The sequence below is a fragment of the Sceloporus undulatus genome, chromosome 6 (assembly GCF_019175285.1).
Source record: "Sceloporus undulatus isolate JIND9_A2432 ecotype Alabama chromosome 6, SceUnd_v1.1, whole genome shotgun sequence".
Taxonomy (NCBI): Eukaryota; Metazoa; Chordata; class Lepidosauria; order Squamata; family Phrynosomatidae; genus Sceloporus; species Sceloporus undulatus.
The window spans coordinates 79,531,006-79,537,025 of record NC_056527.1 but is presented as its reverse complement, the minus strand read 5'-3'; positions in this window follow the sequence as shown (position 1 = coordinate 79,537,025).

Below are 6,020 nucleotides of genomic sequence, written 5' to 3'. Positions count from 1 at the left end.
ATCATGAAATATCACATGACTTAAACATAATTCCTGACCCCCAAATAAAAAACATCATAAAACATCATATAAATACAGTTTTACTAAAAATCACCTAAAATTAAACCTCATTAAATGAGGCATGTGTGGGATGAGTAAAGCAACCACAGTTATGGGACAATGGGAGAGCCCATCTTTCAATCTGGGAATGCCTGCCAAAAGAGATCCATCTTAATAAGCCTCTTGAAAGCATCAAGAGTTGTAATGTGATGGATATCCTCTGGCAGGTATTCCAAATTTAGGAGCAGCTGATGAGAAGATCCTCTCATCAGTAACTACAACAGCCTGGTCTTCTTGACTGTAATAAGTTACTCCCAGCAGGACCTTAGTGTGTGTGGGGTGGATTGTATGGGGAAGATGTTCCTGCAAGTAGTGGATCTAAGTCATGTGAGGCTTTAAAGGTGGTTACCACACCTTTGACAGGCCCGGAAACTAACTGGCAGCCATGTAAAGATTTCAAAACTCGTTTTATGTGGCCCTCACCTCTAGATTTCTGGCAGGCCAACCGGGCTGCCATATTTGAATTATAGTGGAGCCTTATACACTGGGGTTTGGTTCTAATATCCCCCGTGGATAACAACATCCATGGATGCTCAAGACCATTAAATATAATGACATAGCAAAATGGCATCCCTTATTAAAAAAACAAAATGGAAAATCAAGGTTTGTCTGTATTTGAAATTTAACTTTTTTTTGAACATTCCAAACCCTGGATGCTTGAATCCGTGTATAAAAAATTTGTGTATAAGAAGGCCGACTGGAGTTCCCAATTTAAAAAAGTCCAATTGAGAGGTTACCAGAGCATGTACCACTGTTTCTAGCTCTCCCAGCTCCAGGTAGGGTAGTAGTTGGCATATCAAGCCAAAGCGGATGACAAGCGCTCCTGGCCGTCACATCTATCTGAGGGAAAACTGGAGGGACAAATCCGGAGCACTCCCAGACTATGAACTAGTCCCGTTAGGGGAAGTATGACCCCATCCAGGACTGGTGAACATATCTCCATACCCGGATTCGGGGTTACCACGCAAGTACCTCTGTCCTTATCTGGATTCAGTTTGGGTTCAGACTGAATAGAAAGAACTGTGAGCAGTGATGGAATCAATGGGCAGACTTGATTTCCCAGCAGCCCATTTGGGTTCAGGCTGGTTGTGGGAGAGTCTTCCAGGGAAAAAGTAGATATAAAGGGGAGGAGTGAATGACTTAGAAGTTGAGTGGAGAGAATTCTGGCAGATGAGTTAAGTCTGTTCAGGGAAGTTCAGGAAAGAGCAATTAATTGAGTGGGGAATTGCCTGCAACTGTTGTATTATTGTAACAATACCACCTTTGAAACTACAGCTCTACAGCTACATTCATGCTAGATGTTATTCAATAAAGTTAAGGTTTATTTGTTACAAAAGGAGATCCTAGCCCTTATAGATTTAGGGAAAGTCTGTAAAAGGTGGATACTGGGGAGGTGTCATTCATGCAGGGCGGTCTGATGTCTCTGGGGTAAACGGTAACCTCAAGGTATAGACAGGAGGCCTCTTTTAACAATGGTAAATCCCAAGAAGGAATCTGTTGAAATCCATTCTTCCTAGCTGCAGGCTTGCCATCCATGAATGGCCTCTCCCCATTCTCAGTGGTGGCACATGTATGTGAACATGCCAACACAGTTGCAAACGTGTCATGCCACTATTGAGGAGCATAGGACTTGAGATTCCACAGAATTTGCCATTGTGGGTTTTCATGACTGGACAGGGATTCGAACCCTGGTCTCCAGAGTAGTAGTCCAATGTTCAAACCACTACACCAAGCTGGTTCTCCGGGTAAAAGTTACTTGTCCTCAAATCCCTTGGATTAGAAATACCTTCAAAAAGTGGAAGTCCTTACACTATTTTGCCAGGTACCTGATTAAATGCTTCCAGAGTATTTACAAAGTAGCTGTGTTTTTGTTGCAGCAAAACCAAAAGTCATACCAAATAGTTTAACAAATTTATTATAAACTTTTGAGGACTTCAGTTCATGTTGTGCAATTGTGGAGGTCAGCCTTGCTGGCTGAATGAACTACTACTGCATGGCCTTCAATGAGCAGAATCTGGGTCACCCAACAGAACTATAATAAACGGGGATCTATGTGTGGTTGTTTGAAAATGATAGTCTTTACATGAGGTGAAAGGAGCAGTACTGGCTGCATCCTTGCTTTATAGCAGCAGTGGGAATCATATAACTCTTATGTGGCCATTTCTGCAGGCCCTGGACCCTTCCCAGATCTGCCCAGGTTTGCCATCACTAAAAGAGGTGAGAGGGAAATAGAGAATTTCATCTTGAGAAGGTTTATTTACTCCCTTACTTCTGCACTCTTGGCCTTAAATGCATTTTCTCCCACGCCTCACCCAATAGAACTATAATAAATGTATCCATTGTGTGGTAACATCTCTGTTCTCTAGCCCTGTTCAAATGTTCACACAGGGTTCAAAAAACCACATTTGGATATGGGTGGCATGTAAGCCTCAAGCACAACATGTTCCCCAGCAACCACCGTTCCATGTTGAGCCTGAAGATCTGAAGAGGACAATTTTAACTAAGTCTGGACACAGTTATGAAGTTACTGTGAGGAGAAACCCATCCTTATCAGTGTTCCCCAGCACACGAGAGCTTTGTAACTGCATTCAACTGAATGTGGTTACAATAAATTACACAGCTTTCCGTGCACCATGCTGTAAGTTATACAACTGTTTAACTCCGCTTCAGTGGTCTAACTTAAATCTAGGAACCTGGGGATGTTGAAGGACAGAGTTTCCTTACAACCCATGTCCCTGTTTTAGCCTAGTGAAAATGAGGTCTGCTACCACATAAATGAGAGAAATATGAGAAAAGGTGAAGTGAGGCAAATGCCAAAATAGCTTCCCTCTATGACATTTTTCTCTTCATTAACTGGTGTTTTTTTCCTTTATGATTCCAAACGCCAGCTTCCATACTGGCTAAGCTAGTTAATACTCCAGTTGTACTTACAGGGTTAAATGTATAAACATAGTACACTTATGGAGTGACTCTACTGAATATTGTTGGTACTTTTTAATGATCTCAGAAAACAATGCCCTCTGAGAGGTAGGAAATTCAAAAATTGGTTACTTTTAAAGTTTGGCATTTGATCTGTAAAAAGTAGTACAGGTTCTAGTGCTGTTGCTAGAACATGGCAGCTGTGGGAATATCCGTAAGCATAACTGACACAAAGGTGAGGTGAGGATCTGCAATTAATGTGTGGCTACAATTCCAGCCATACTAGACTAGACTAGACTAGAGAGACTGAATGGCTTGCTACCAGTTTTGCACAGCCTTAGCAGGGCTACCTGCCATGTCCTTTCAATATTCAGTGTGCTCAATACCTCCTGAATTCTGCATAGGAACACTTCCCACTCCCAACCCCAACAAGTTTCTGTGGAGTGGCAAATAATGTGGGGAGGGAGCAGGGAGAGGTAGTTATCCTGCTAGTTGGATGTGTTTCCATATGTACTGTATTTCTAGACATGAACACACTGTGGCACTATTGTCTAAATTTTAACAACAAGCTAACTTGAAGCTTTGTTATGAAGCCACAGTCCAGTAAGATTGCCTTGCATGATCTGCTAGTTTTGTTTTTCCTGATAATTTCATCATTTGAACTTTCTAGTAACATTTAGTAGAGCATATGTGTGCATTTATATATCTGCTTTAAGGTAGACAGTTCCCTGTGGGGCAAACTAATCTTGTAACCTTTAGGCATCCAATGCATCTCATTGCATACAACCCATGCAGATGTAGGTGAAAGTTTTCTTTAAAACACAAATGTATATCTTTTGCTAATTTGCTCATCAACTGCTATGTCAACAGATGCTGGGGGAGGTTTTCCTCAATTGCTATCTGTTTGTAAGGGAGCATGACTGAATAGGTATATCCATCTTGTAAACAATGTGCATATGAAATCTGCCATCTATGATATTCATAACTGGGGCATCTGTTTTCTGGGACATCCTTCCAACACTCCCCCTGCCCCATCCTAGACACAATCCCAGCTACTTTTCCCAGCGCAAAGACCTGTTAACAGAGTGGCAGGGGATTGGATGACTGACCAAAATTGTATGATTACTTCTATATACAGGCTCAGATTCTCTGCTATTGCTTCATAGTTAATTATAAGTGTAGAAAATACTCCAAACCTTGATCCTAGGGTGCCTTAGCCCAAACACGTTGTCTTTGGTGGCATGGTGCTGCCTAAGACTGCTTCCCAAGTCTCGATTCTGTATTTGCTTCTGTCTTGTCTGAACCTTGGGTTTTGTTTGTTCTGGACCACTTGGGTATAAGATGGCCTGAGCCCTAGAACCTGAGTGCTTGAAACTTGACCCTCATTTAGGCCTAGCAAGGCCTCAATTTTATTAACTTGCATTTCCTGCAGTGGGACAAATTTGATTCTCTTTCCCCTATCTCACAAACAGATGCCTGTTTCCAATGTCAACATGGTGGGTGTGGGTGTGGGTGGGTGTCTTCTTGATGCATGCTGTCTGTGTTGCTTGCTTGGGTGCTCCCATCCTGGCTCAGAGCTTCAGCTCAGTCTAAAAGCCAATCCTTTCTCTGCATTGCCACCTGAATCTTTCAGGCTGTTATTGACAGCACCATCGTTCCCAAGCTGTTGAGTGGATCCTCCCTCTGTTTTCCTCAAGCCACTGAGCTGTAAGGAGATCATTTGGATGAGCTTATTATTCTTACCACTCTGCTGTCTCAGCAATACATTCTTAACACCCACAAAGGAAACCAGTTAATTCAACACTTCTAGCAGCTGGCTGGATGACCATGCTGTCATTTCTACATCTTTTACAGAGGGATGAGTGTGTGAGCTCCAGAATCATATTGCTCATTATTCACTTCCCTATAGTCAGCTAGTTAATACAGTGGGCTCTTGTATTAATTTATACTATATAGGCTATATGAGAGCCAGTGTGGCATACTGGTATAAGTGTTGGAAGACAATTTTGGAGACCAGGGTTCAATTCCCAGCTCAGTCACACTGGGTGGCCTTGGGCATGTCACATACTCTCAGCCTCAGGGGAAGACAATGGCAAACCTCCTTTAAACAAATCATGCCAAGAAAACCGCACATGATAGGTTCAAGTTAGCGTCGCCATAAGTTGGAAATGACTTGAAGGCACATAACAACAACAGTAGCAGGCTAAATCCCTTATCAGGATGGGGAGCAGAGAACCCTCCTCACATACTGCGGGGGAAAGAGTAATAATTTTATTAGCAACTGCTTGACTGTTGCCCTTGCAAATGTTAGTGCCAAGTAGAACAAGCATGTCTTCCTTCTTATTGGATCAGAGCTTGATGGTTCAGAGAATAGCCCTGTGAGCATGACCATGGCACTCTTCCCACAGTGATACACCTCTGCACAAAAACCTATCTAGAAGGTTTCTTCAAGTCAGCCAGAAGGCATGGCTGTATTGGGACTAATAACTCTTTATTTCAGTATTATAAAAAAGAATTAGATTTACAAACTTACATTTGAACCATGTCACTATACCTGGTTTCTGGTTGTTGTTTTATTTTAATTGTCAGTACGACTCTAGGCCAAAGCAAGCTAATATGGAAGCTACAGCCTGGGTTGGAACCAACAACTTTGTGCCTGAGATAGTGGGGCTGGTGCTGATGATGAGCACAACACTATCAACAGATCACAAGTAAGCACTGGTTTGGGGGCAGCATGGGAGTGTGGTGTTACGGTGCTAATTTGGTGCAGTGTTCACATGCTGCATGCCAAAAGGAGCATGGAAAAGTGACGCCATGGCAGCAAAACAATATAAAATTAGCATTAAAAGCATACAAAAAATTAAAATATAACTAAAACACATACAACATATAAAACATCCTGTTACATTTATTATGTTAAAAGGCACTTTTACATTAAAATATACTTTTCTACCCGCTAACAGAGGGGAACAGACAGGGGATTCTAGATGCTTTACAAAAAG